The 11,957-nt window shown below is 45.9% G+C and overlaps 1 long non-coding RNA gene across 1 annotated transcript in view; it reads right to left on the minus strand.

The window, feature by feature from the left end:
- The window catches only part of LOC128312341 (uncharacterized), a 150,677-nt gene extending 141,588 nt beyond the window's left edge, over window positions 1-9,089 (minus strand). The window contains exon 1 of the long non-coding RNA XR_008291466.1: window positions 9,020-9,089. This is a non-coding gene — a long non-coding RNA (uncharacterized LOC128312341). The remainder of the gene's footprint in view (window positions 1-9,019) is intronic.
- Window positions 9,090-11,957: the final 2,868 nt, after the last annotated feature.

Raw genomic sequence — 11,957 nt, forward strand, 5'->3', positions numbered from 1 at the left:
ATATAAAGAACTTATCAGAGCCTCAGAAAACCAAAATTTCTATACTATGGTTTTCTCAACAGCCAAATAGAAATTCATAATACGATGGACCTCGCATCGCTATTATAAGGTCTCCATTTCTATGTGGTTTAGAAAACTCCCTAAAGCCACAAATCAGCCATAACATTCACCCGGATTTAATTTCCTGTTCAGTAGAAGCGAATTGGCAAAAAGGACACTCAAAATCAAAATAGTACCACCTAGAATTTGCAGACAGCTCTTGCGCTGAAAAAGAGTCTTGAAATAGAAATACATCAGTATACCAGAACTGTTGTTTCAAAGATACATCAGACAAAAGCAAGATATGACAGCAACGATTCTTGCAAGATGGCATGCCGTGCCAATTAATTCTACATTCATTTCTTCTTAAAATCACCAATGTGATGTGTCTTATGCTTCAAAGGAAATCCAGCATAACATGAAACAATTTCTATTGCTAACTACCTTTTCCATGTCCGTAAAACCACTATTAGTGAATGTATAAACCACTATGAAATATGCATATTTACTTAGGATAGATATCAATATTATATTACTAATACACCCTGTAGATGCTTATAAATATTAAAGATATACAGAGAAGGATCAGGAACATAATTTTTATGTCACCTTTATTACTAACGCAGTCCTTATTGTCGAATATAACCTGTGTTTTAATAGATACGACATATCTGCCCTCTGGTGGAAAGATGGAATTAGTATTTCAGGCCTTGCTCTTCTGCTTCCATTACCAGAAATTGGCCTGCAACTAGAGGAATATCTTTACTGAAGTAGCAGAAGAGCGTGATCCCAACCTGACGATGTTGAAAGGACACACCTGGGGATGTCTTTCACAGCAGATGAATCAGTTCTGCAGAGACAGTGGCATGAGAAATGGAGAAGCCCTGGGCAAGAGGTCATCCTGTGGGAAGATGACAGGCCCCTATGCTGGGTGCCATGACCAAGGTATCCTTCACTCAGACCGTCCTCTGGCCTGAGGAGCTCAAATTTTATGTCAGGGTTTTATAAAGCCAAGAGCCACTTATAAAACCGAAAGATCCATTTTCATTTTTATTTTAAGAAGCAGAAGGTAGCACTGCCTCGGTACCAAAAGGGTGTGACACAAGGCTGGGGAAAGGATGTCACCTCACTTTGTATGTCAACACAGCAGGGCACTGTCACATGAAGGGAGCCGGGCATCAAATGGCTTCAGCAGTAGCAGAGCTTTAGCACAAGGCCTGTTTTGGGGTCAGCCCAACTCTGGGGGCATTGGCAGACGGAACTAACAGTGTCCCCAAGAGCCTCGGCAGAAAATGTCAGGACATACTGTCAAAGAAAAGGGACGTGAGAATGCTTTCCTTGCAGGGTCTGAAAGTGTTCTTTTTATGAGCAACTTGAGATGGTCTTGGAAGACCCTAGAAAAAAATGGCTGTTGAAGATCCTGAAATTGGAGACCAGGAAAGAGCCAGAAGAAAGAGTATCTTTTTAAGCTCAAGTGGATGTGATCCCATAAGGCATGTCACATCAGTCTCGTACACCATCAGGAACCTTTAGACAATGTCATAGAATTATGCCATGTAAATATTGGTGTTGTTAAAACAGCAACAGTCCTGACAAATGAAGACAGATCAAGAGTCAAGGAAACAGAAGAATACTGGAGAAACTATTGTGATTAAGAATGGAAGAGCCCAGACTCGACGGAGATTAAACCCTAGATCTTCAGTGATCTAAATGTCAAATATACAAGGAACCTGCCAGCATCTCAGTGCATTTCACTCCTCCCGCTGCTGGAACTCACATGTCATGAGTATATTTCAATAGGGCTCTTCCTTCAGGTATCTGATCTCTCCCTTCTCCAAACTCTTCATCACCATTCCTGTGACACTTGTTCCGTAAATTTTCACCCGCAAATCTTTCCATGCCTCTTTTGGGTGCCATTTCCTCCACAGGGCCTGGCACCGAGTAAGAGACAAGTTCTAAACAAACTATTTTTATGAGTGAAAGGTTTTTCTAAAGCAGAGAGGGCAAAACTTTTGAAAAACTCACGCAGAAATCAGACTTGGCCTTCACGTCTCCCGCCGTTTCCACTTCTTCCTTCAGAGTGAACACGACATCGGGAATATCCCAGGAACGGGACACATCAAAATCCCAGGATGCCGAAATTCTCACCCATAATTCCTGCATTATCCACGTTTTCTAAAATAAGCATAAATTCCACTTGTGACATCAAAATCGAAAAGCAATGGGACGCCTGGGTGGCTCAGTTGGTTAAGTGTCCCACTCTTGATTTCGGCTCAGCTCATCCGGCTCCATGCTGACAGCAGAGATTCTCTCTCTGCCCCTCCCCCTGCTACCTCACTCGCTTGCTCTCTCTCTCTCTCTCAATAAATAAATCAACTTCATTTTTTTTTAAAGAGCAAAAATATTTCAAATTTTCCCACCTTAATTATATTTCCCCAAACCACTTCCATCTACTTTTTTAGGACCGCCATCCTCCCAGTCACCCAGTGTCAACGCCTCAAATTTTCCTGCTTTCTTCCTGTCCCCATTCCTCGCCTTCCAAATGCAAATGGTCTCCAGTTTCATTTGGGTTTTGCCCCATCATCACACTGACATGGCTGTTCGGTCCTCCACACAGATTGTTAGAAGTGCCACGGCCACATTCGCGCTCACTCCTTTTTCCTCACTGAACATTTCCTCCCACCTCCTCTCACCCCCCACATCCTCCTCATCTTCTGAGGCCTGCATCAAGGCGCCCCTCTTCAGGGACTTTCTCTGTGAACCCCCAACTTCAGAGTGATGACTTTCTCTCCTGAAACTAGGACATCTGTGGCCCCCGTGACACATCTGACAGTCTTCATTAGTGTGACTGTCGGTCCGGGTTTCCGTGCAACTGTCCTGGTTCACACTTATGTTCCTGATGAAATACCTACTAGCATCCCTTTTCCCAGTCAAAAACATCCCAGTCTGGATGATAAAATGAGATCACCCTACTTCTCAAACCCACCTTTGCAAAAATGTCCTTAGCAGATAGTAAACGTCTCAGTGATGAGAACTTTATCACATTCTTCTGTACCCATCTGCGCACATCGCACATTTGCCCACAGGAGCAGCTCAAATAGCATTTCAAGATCAACTGCTCTTAATTATCTTTGACAATGGGCTACATATGCTTACCTTGCTTATAAACAGGCTACCCAACAGATAATTCTATGGGGGAATTACCTATCCTACTCCCCACCACCCTCCCCTACACACACACAGGGTCTGGCCAGAGTACTCATCCAAACTCCTTCCAGGAACACCCATCTTTTATCCTGCTCTTCATTCCAGGCAGAGGGGCCAGGAGCAAGGTTCCCTTGTGCCTTGTAGAGCCCAGAACGGCACATAAGTGCTGTGATGAGGGACTGTTCTTTTTTTTTTTTTTTTTTTTTTAACATTTATTCATTTTTGAGAGAGAGAGAGCAAGCGAGCGAGCAGGGTACGGGCAGAGAGACAGGGAGACACAGAATTGGAAGCAGGCTCCAGGCTCCGAGCTGTCAGCACAGAGCCCAAAGCAGGGCTTGAACTCACGAACTGCGAGATCATGACCTGAGCCAAAGTTGGACGCTTAACCAACTGAGCCACCCAGGTGTCCCATGACTAGGGGCTGTTCTGACATAAAATTGTAACAGTTTGTCATCAATGATACTCATTTCTTCTTTTAGAACATCCACCACCTCCTTCATTCACAAAAGAATTAATGAGCATTTGCTATGTCCCAAATACTATGTAAGGTGCTATGGACTCAAAACGCAAGCAGACAGCCCTTCCCTGTAAGAACTTAGAATTTGGTGACAAAGAAAGGCACCCAAATGGGACACTGCATAACTCATGCTATTAAGAAATGGATCATGTGCTAGAAGAACACACAGCACAGAGTGCCTGTTTCTGATTGGTCTACCTGCGTGAGTTGGGGAAGGTTTCACAGAAGTGACATTTGAGCTGAGTGAGTGACTAAATAGGAAGAAAAGGTACACCCAGAAGATAATTGCAAGAGACATGCCCTAGAAACAGGAACTAATTAAGTGTGCGGTAAGCATGACAGGCAAGGGAGCTGGATGTGGAGGGGGAAAGGACAGTAAATATGGCTGGAAACACAGACTGGAGCCAGCCAGAGCATCAGATAACATGTTGGGAGTTTGGGGCTTTATCTCATGGACAAAGAGAAACCAGCAAAGGTTTAGGAAGCTGCAGAATGGTGTGGCTAGATTTATGCTTTGGAAAGCGTGTCCTTGCAGAGAGCTCCAAAATTCACATGCACGAGGTTATGGACCGCTTTCCTGTAAGGACAGTTTGGATCCCAAAGCTACGTTTGCAGAGTATATATATCATTTATACTTAGTGCAGAGTAAACATATCATTTATACATCCAGAGGATGACTGGATATGAGCAGTAGTTTAATGGAGATTATGAAGAAGTCAAAGTCTTCTCCACCAAATAAGTATTCATTCTACTCATGTGGTACACTTCATACCCGCTCTCTATTACTGACTGGATGTTGAGGGGAAAGAAATGGTGATGCAAAAGGTAGGGGGCAGGAGGAGATTGCCAGAAAGAAAGAAAAGCTTCTAGCTTGGGCTATAGTGACGCCACTTACAAAGTTAGAGAACATAGGAGACCCAGATCTGGGGAGGTATAATGATGAGCTTGGTTTGGAACATGCTACATGAGAAGTGTGGGTAGGAGTTCCAGATGGCGGACTCTAACAGGTTATAGACCTATCAGTGTTAGAAATCAGGGAAAGATTTGTTCTGGAGCTAAAGATTGGGGTGTTTTCGGCATATAGCACTCACCAGAACTGTGGGAAAGAGGAAGGATATCAAAACGAAATTCTTCTCATTGTAGGAGAGGCATAATTAAGGCAAGCCGGACAGGAGGACATCCATCGTGTCAACGTTGATCTGTTGGCAGTGCCTGCTTGGAGCCACCGAGGAAGATTCTAGGGCCACATTTGGGGTGTCAGGATGGACTCACGAGGTTGTTAGCGCAGGAAGAGAAGGTCTAGATATAGCATCTAAACCATCGCAGATTTAGGAAGTTGTGAGACACATCAGTGCAAAAGAACAGCAAGAAAGCACATCAGAAGGCAATGTTCAACAGGGGCAAGTACCTCAGGAGAACAGATAGAATCAAGGGCTGGACAAGGGAGGTGGAATTTGGACGGTCTCCGTGATGTAGAAGGTGGAGGAATAAACGGGAGGAGTTGAAATTGCCTCAGTGAGAAGAAACTGAACCTCAAGAAATCCCCAGTCTTTCTTTACACTCCTGCAATGTCTGCCCAGGCTTTTCAACCAACATTCTCCACCCCCACGCGCCATTTCAGGGAGTGTTGTGCCTTTTCTCACCCTCTCCTCCCCACCACACACACACACACCCACACACACCGTGCCCTAGAGCTTAACTATCCTTGGATGACATGATGAAAGAAATTGGGACTTTTCAGATGGGAAAGACAAAGGCCAAAAGGACATATGTATCCAGAAGGACACAAGCATGCGTGCTCTTTCATTAACAAAGTAAATAAACAGGGGTGCCTGGGGGGCTCAGTCAGTTGGGCGTCGGACTTTGGCTCAGGTCATGATCTCGTGGTCTGTGAGTTCGAGCCCCGCGTCGGGCTCTGTGCTGACAGCTCAGAGCCTGGAGCCTGCTTCGGATTCTGTGTCTTCTGCTCTCTCTGCCCCTCCCCCCCTCAAAAATAAAAACATTAAAAAAATTTTAAATAATAAAAAAGAAAGTAAATATATAAAAGGGAGGGAAAGTGAGGTGAAAGAGCAGCTGGCCTCTGCCCACCTGGGATGACGCTTTGAAAGGACAGCGGGAGGGCTTCCCCCTCTAGGTTCCAGCGGAACAGGTTGAAATGCCACCACTGTGAAGACAGTCCTAAATTTCAGATTAGATCTGCCTTTGATTGCAGATGTTTAAACTTAGGTTAAAGGAAAATGGCCATCAAGGGGATTCTTCTGGAGCCCGGCTCGGCAGGAAGTAACAGGACTGTTCCCTCATTGGAATGAGAAACGGACGAAAGGGACCGAGCTGGGATTGAAACCTCTCTCAGTTCCTCCTCCAGCCGAGCTTTAGCCATTTTTGACGCTGCACTGACCCCTAGAGGCTCTCCCTTTCGTTCAGAATGTGCTAGGCGCTTGGCCCAGGGGAAGGTAAATAAGTAAAATAAGGGAAAATGTTGCTTTGTGTTCTTAAAATCAAAAGCGGTGTGGAGAGTAGGGGGAAAGAGAAAAACAGGATCTCACTGCCAAGTGCCATCAATTAAAATCGCCTTAATAGTAGCAAACTTCATCAGCGAGCTTCTCATGCCTCAAGCTCTGGCCGTTAAGCTGGCTGCGGTATTAGACAGATTGGAAACAAGCGCTTGCATTTTAAACGTGCATCTTTGATTTCCTGCCCCATGTAGCAGCTGGGACCCTAGGCCAGCTGCCAACCAATCTAGTCCCCTCCCAGGACGGGGAGGCGGTGGGAAGTTGAGTTCCTGCCTGGAGGACCCCGCGGCCTGGAATGCTGAACTGCTGGCATTGCTTCTCACTCCGCTTCCTTTCTATCTGAAAGAGGAAGTTGAGTCACGCTCAGTAACCACCAGAGCTGTCATGGGGACCCAGGCTGCATCACTACCCCAGGGTGGGGGAAAACCGTGGTGTGTCAAGCTCTCCCAAGAGTCTTAAGCACACACTTCTGGCGACTGAAATTTTGATTTTTAACGTGCAGACCACCCAGGGATCTGTCCCCGTACAGAGGGAGAAGAAAGGAAATCAAACGCACAGAACAGTGGGAGAGCGGAGATTCCCAGCCTGCAAGTCTGACGGTGGGGGACACGGTTGATTCTGAGGGTATGTTCTAAGGTTGCAGTAAGGGATCAATTGAGAGCAGACAGTCCAAGTCAATCAGTCCAAAAGGGGTGGGATATGTGCTCTAAAATTCAGATGATCCACAGTTTGGGTCAGGAAACCTATAAAGTGTCACAAATAGGGACAGAGGAGAAATGTAAGGGCCTTTGGAAACAATAGCTCTAAAACAATGGCTCAATCCCTCTCTAAAACACAGTATAAAAACTTTTTATCCTTGAAGCACCTCAGATCTACCTAAGGGGACCTGCCTTTCCAGGACTTCTGTGATTTTATTTCTTTTTGAAAGTTTACTTATTGATTTCAAAAGAGACAGAGCCAGCGTGAGTGGACAAGAGGTAGAGAAAAAGGAAGATAGATAATACCAAGCAGGCTCCATGCTGTCGGCACAGAGCCTGATGTGGGGCTCGAACCCACGAAACCATGAGATCATGACCTGAACCAAAACCAAGACTCAGACCATCAACCTACTGAGCCACCCGGGCGCCCCTAGACATCTGTGGTTTTAAAGTGGTTTTGTTTGCACCTGGCCATACATCTGGGCTCAGGGCCACCTGATTGGAACTGAACTGTGCCCCCAGTGGGAATGCCAGCTGCCCTGGAGAAATGGCTGGGATAAGTGGGAGAAGTAACACTGTGTCCAGTTCCCTGATTGTCTTGCTCTGAGCATGTAAGAGTTCAGATGAGACTCCCAATCAATATTTCTCTGGGCAGTAACAGTCTCACCCACAAGACAGCTACTCCAAAGCTCCTTTCCTCAGCAGCGATAATCATTAACACCTCAAACAAAACCAGCCTCTCTAAGGCACGCACCTGAGAAGAGGCGGAATTTATTGAAAAGTGCTGAGCTGAGAAATATAATCTCAGGTAAATCTCTTTATCCCTGTGAACTCTGGAAGAAGGATTTTAAGCCTGTATATACATAGGTAGGGGTTTTTTTCCTTTTAAAAATGAGTAACTAGGAGGGTTGGGGAGAATGAGGTGGGGGGAGGCACGATTTCTAATTTAGACACTTGATTTGATACCAAAAATAAAAACATGCAATGTGGTTAAACAACCCATGTCCTGTGGCTAACCCAGTTGCCAGTTTCATGAAAATTACAGTTGTGCCTTCAACACTGTCCCAGACACTATCCATTTGGCATTTCAGGCTGTCTTTACTACTGATAATTCAGTAAGTGATTGGGCAGTGATCTGACTTGACAGGTGAGTTGGCTGAAATAATTGGATTGACAATTTCCACAGATCAGGAAGGCCTCAAGCATCATTCACCCATTAGGAGCTCATGCAATGGATTCAAGAGCATCATAGTTATTCACAAAAGTTGCCAGCTTCCCACCGCAGTTGTCACTCAGAAAGTATGCCAGAAGTCAAGCAAAAGAAATACCTAAATACGCAACCGTTTATCACATGTACCACCTTACAATTGGCAACCTTTAGTCTGAGGCTTCCGCTTTCATTTACAAGGAATCCTGACCCAGTCCTAATGCACACAGGACTACCTTGTACCTTCAGATGGATCTCCTTTTCCCCACAAATATCTGCGTTTCAAAAAATTATCAGAGCAAACACTGCTACCAAGTTGTGAGACTTCATAGTAACATCTATAATCTATGAAAAACTGGGCGAACACAAATCTGCCCAAATGACACAAAGATGTGATTTATACTTTCTTTTTCACTTTCATTTTGTTCATTAAGCACATTTTGTCCAAGGGAATGAGACCTGGCTTATTGTCCCATGGGGTTGGAAGGTAGAAGAAAGTAAAAATAAGGCAGCCAAGTACGGGCGTAAAAGCAGGTACTGCCAGCTAACTCCCGTTTCCAACTCAACCCAAGACCTCGACTTCTCGTTTGAGTCTTTCAGCCTGGAAATGATAGAAGGTTCTTGTTCTTTCTCGACCTCGGGAGTTTTCTGGGTGAAATTCGAAATCGGGCCCATAGGTAGAGGACAAGGGGGGACCGCAGGCAGGCCACGCCAGATCGGGAGGTAGTAGTCTTGAAAAGCACGAGAACTTAGGTACGAGATGGGTCTCGGGAGCCCCAAGACCATCAGGTCCCTGCACCGCCTCTTAGAACCGTAAAAGTTTACACAGAGGCCTCACCTGGGTTCTGTCACCAAGTACCACATTCAGACCGTCTCAGCAACACCTTACCTTCTCAAGTCTGCATCCTGGAAATGACGGCTCTTGAAATGTACGCCCCAAGGATAAGGGCGAGGGGAGGAGCCTCCCACTGCCCGGGTCCAGCTGGAGGGTCAACCGGAGGTTACGCACTCTCAGTGACCTCCAACGGTTTCATTTAAGGAAGGTCAATGACAACGCTATTGTTCCTCCGAAGCCTACAGAAGAGTAAAACTTCTGTTGAGAATGTCTTCCTTTTCCCTCAAAATGCTGGGTCCATATAGAACGATTATGATGCGGTAGAAAGCCTGGTAGAGTTTTAAAGATTACTATTTCTATTGTTAAAGTGATAACCGATTGTTATTCAATTTAGGAGCAATTACCACTGCCCAGGCGTCAGAGTCAAGCAATTTAACTTAAATGAGGTATTAGTAGTTGCTTGAATGTGTGATCGCTTTGAAATTCCTTCCAAAGTAGTTTTGGGGGGAAAATGTCAAGGGTTGTGAAGATAATTAATTCTCCCGGATGCAAATACCAAGACTCGGAAACCTCTTGTGTAAGAAGACGAGAAAGGAGAGTTAGTTGGCAGTAGTAGTTAGCCCTCTTAAACCAGGCTATGCTAGGTGCTCATTTTATAATCTTAAATTACTTTCTGCATCTTTGTTTCCTCATCTGTAATGACTACCTTCCTTGTAAAGTCCCTGGGAGGATTAACTGAGTTCTTATGTGTGGAACACTTGAGAGCGGTACGTTCTTTTTTTTTTTTTTAATGTTTGTTTATTATTGAGAGACAGAGCATGAGCATGAGCATGGGAGGGGCAGAGAGAGGGGGAGACACGGAATCCGAAGCAGGCTCCAGGCTCGGAGCCGTCAGCACAGAGCCCGACGCGGGGCTCGAACGCACCGACCGTGAGATCATGACCTGATCCGAAGTCGGACGCTTAACCGACTGAGCCACCCAGGCGCCCCAGAGTGGCATATTCTAAGGACTGTGCAATGCTATCTACGTGTGTGCTGAATACAAACACCGTGATGAAGACCGCTTGTTATTTATGAGGAAAATATTCTGAGATGAACAACACCATTTACATCAGCCATTCGATCCTAACATTTTTTTTGCACTACAAACCCTTCAAGGGTCTGATGGAAGCATACTCATGATGCAGGACAGTAAGCTTTGGCGTACAATTTCAGCACGTTTCTGGGCCCAAAGGAGTCCATCGGCTCTAGGTAAGAAGCCTTGTGGGGTTCCTGGGTGGCTTAGTCAGTGAAGCGTCCGACTTCTGCCTAGGTCATGATCTCACGGTCCGTGGGTTCAAGCCCTGTGTCGGGCTCTGCGCTGACAGCTCAGAGCCTGGAGCCTGCTTGGGATTCTGTGTCTCCCTCTCTCTCTGCCCCTCCCCAACTAGTGCTCTGTCTCTCTCTCTCTCTGTCTCAAAAATAAACATTTAAAAAAATAAAAAGAAGAAGATATTTAGCCTCAGACATATAGAGAGGGAAGAGGAGAGGCCCCAAGAGGAATCAGACCTGCTAGCCACTCCATCTTGGACTTCCAGCCTCCACAACTGTGGGAAAGTAAACTGTTGCCCAAGCCCCCCCCTCCAGGCGGTGGCCCTTGGCTCTGGCGGCCCTGGCAAACCAACACACAGGGTGGTAGAAACCGTGAGAACAACGGACCAAGCTCCACCAGAGCTGAAAGGGTTGCAAAAAAAAAAAAAAAAGAGGAAGGACACTTATTTCTTTACACTTTGATGTGTGGATATCGCAAAGAAGTGAAGAAAAACAGTCACAATCCTGAATTCTGCTGAGCCTTATTTCAAAGTACCACCCCTTTTGAAATTCTTCAACTGTCACCACGTGAGACCCTATGAGCGCATCCAAATGAGGCGGCAATAAATACAAAGCTTTCAGATCCAGATGAATTGAATTAGAATGGAAAGAGCGAGAAAGACTTAAGAGGCAAGTGCTTACACGCAGAACGACACAGATGCAGGTGGGGCTGGGGCAGGGCCGGGAGAGGGGGGTGGAGGGCTGTGGCTGTCCCCTGTCAAAAACAACAGTCAGCTTTGTCCGGAGAGCAGAGACTACATCTCCCTGGACAATTCTTACGCCTTCGCCTTTCGTAATCGAGGGTAACGGCTGGGGCTGCTTCTGCGGGCGGCTAGGACACGAATGTTAACACCAAACGCTGGTACTGGGAAAATAGCAGCCCCGTTCTGTGAGCCACCCCTGCTGGTTTTTCTGTCTCTTAGAACGGGTCCTGAAATGCGGCGCTGCACGCTGCGGTAACGACTGATGAGAAGAAAGAGGAGAAAGCAGAGGGTGAGGCGGGGGCAAGGCAGCCTCGCCGTGCAACGAATTCCCTTCCCGAGCCTCGGCAAGAATCACATCCCAGCTCTGGGAAAGAATCAGGACAGGATTCCCAGTGTATGGGAAACAGAACCTCGGAAGGCTTGTTTTAGAAACTCCGCGCTGACTTTCAACACCTGCTTCGAAGAGCACTTTTCATCTTGAGTATTTCCGTGGACGTTGATGAAGGAGCCGGCAATGCTTGTCTTAAATTTTTGTGAATAAAAGCAATTCAGAAACGCGCCTGCATACATTTTTTATTCTATTTTTAGGAAGAACGCGGCATCCAGGAAATATATTACATTGATGACTTATTCCCAAGGGTACAGAAAGTGTCCCATTTACCCTGCCTGGGTCATTACCTCAGCCTTGCCCATCCGAACCGGAGCTATCCTGAAGGTAATGAGGTTGCCTCTCCAACCAAAGGCTAGGAAAAGGGAAGCATTAAAGAAAGCATGCCATTTAAGCGAAGATGCAACATGCTGAAGAAGCAGTATTTTCTAAAATAGCTAAATGTGGTTTCTTTCAACATGAGACTAGTGCCCCTATTTCCCTTTAGACTTTGACACAA

Source organism: Acinonyx jubatus, chromosome D3 (assembly GCF_027475565.1).
Source record: "Acinonyx jubatus isolate Ajub_Pintada_27869175 chromosome D3, VMU_Ajub_asm_v1.0, whole genome shotgun sequence".
NCBI lineage: Eukaryota > Metazoa > Chordata > Mammalia > Carnivora > Felidae > Acinonyx > Acinonyx jubatus.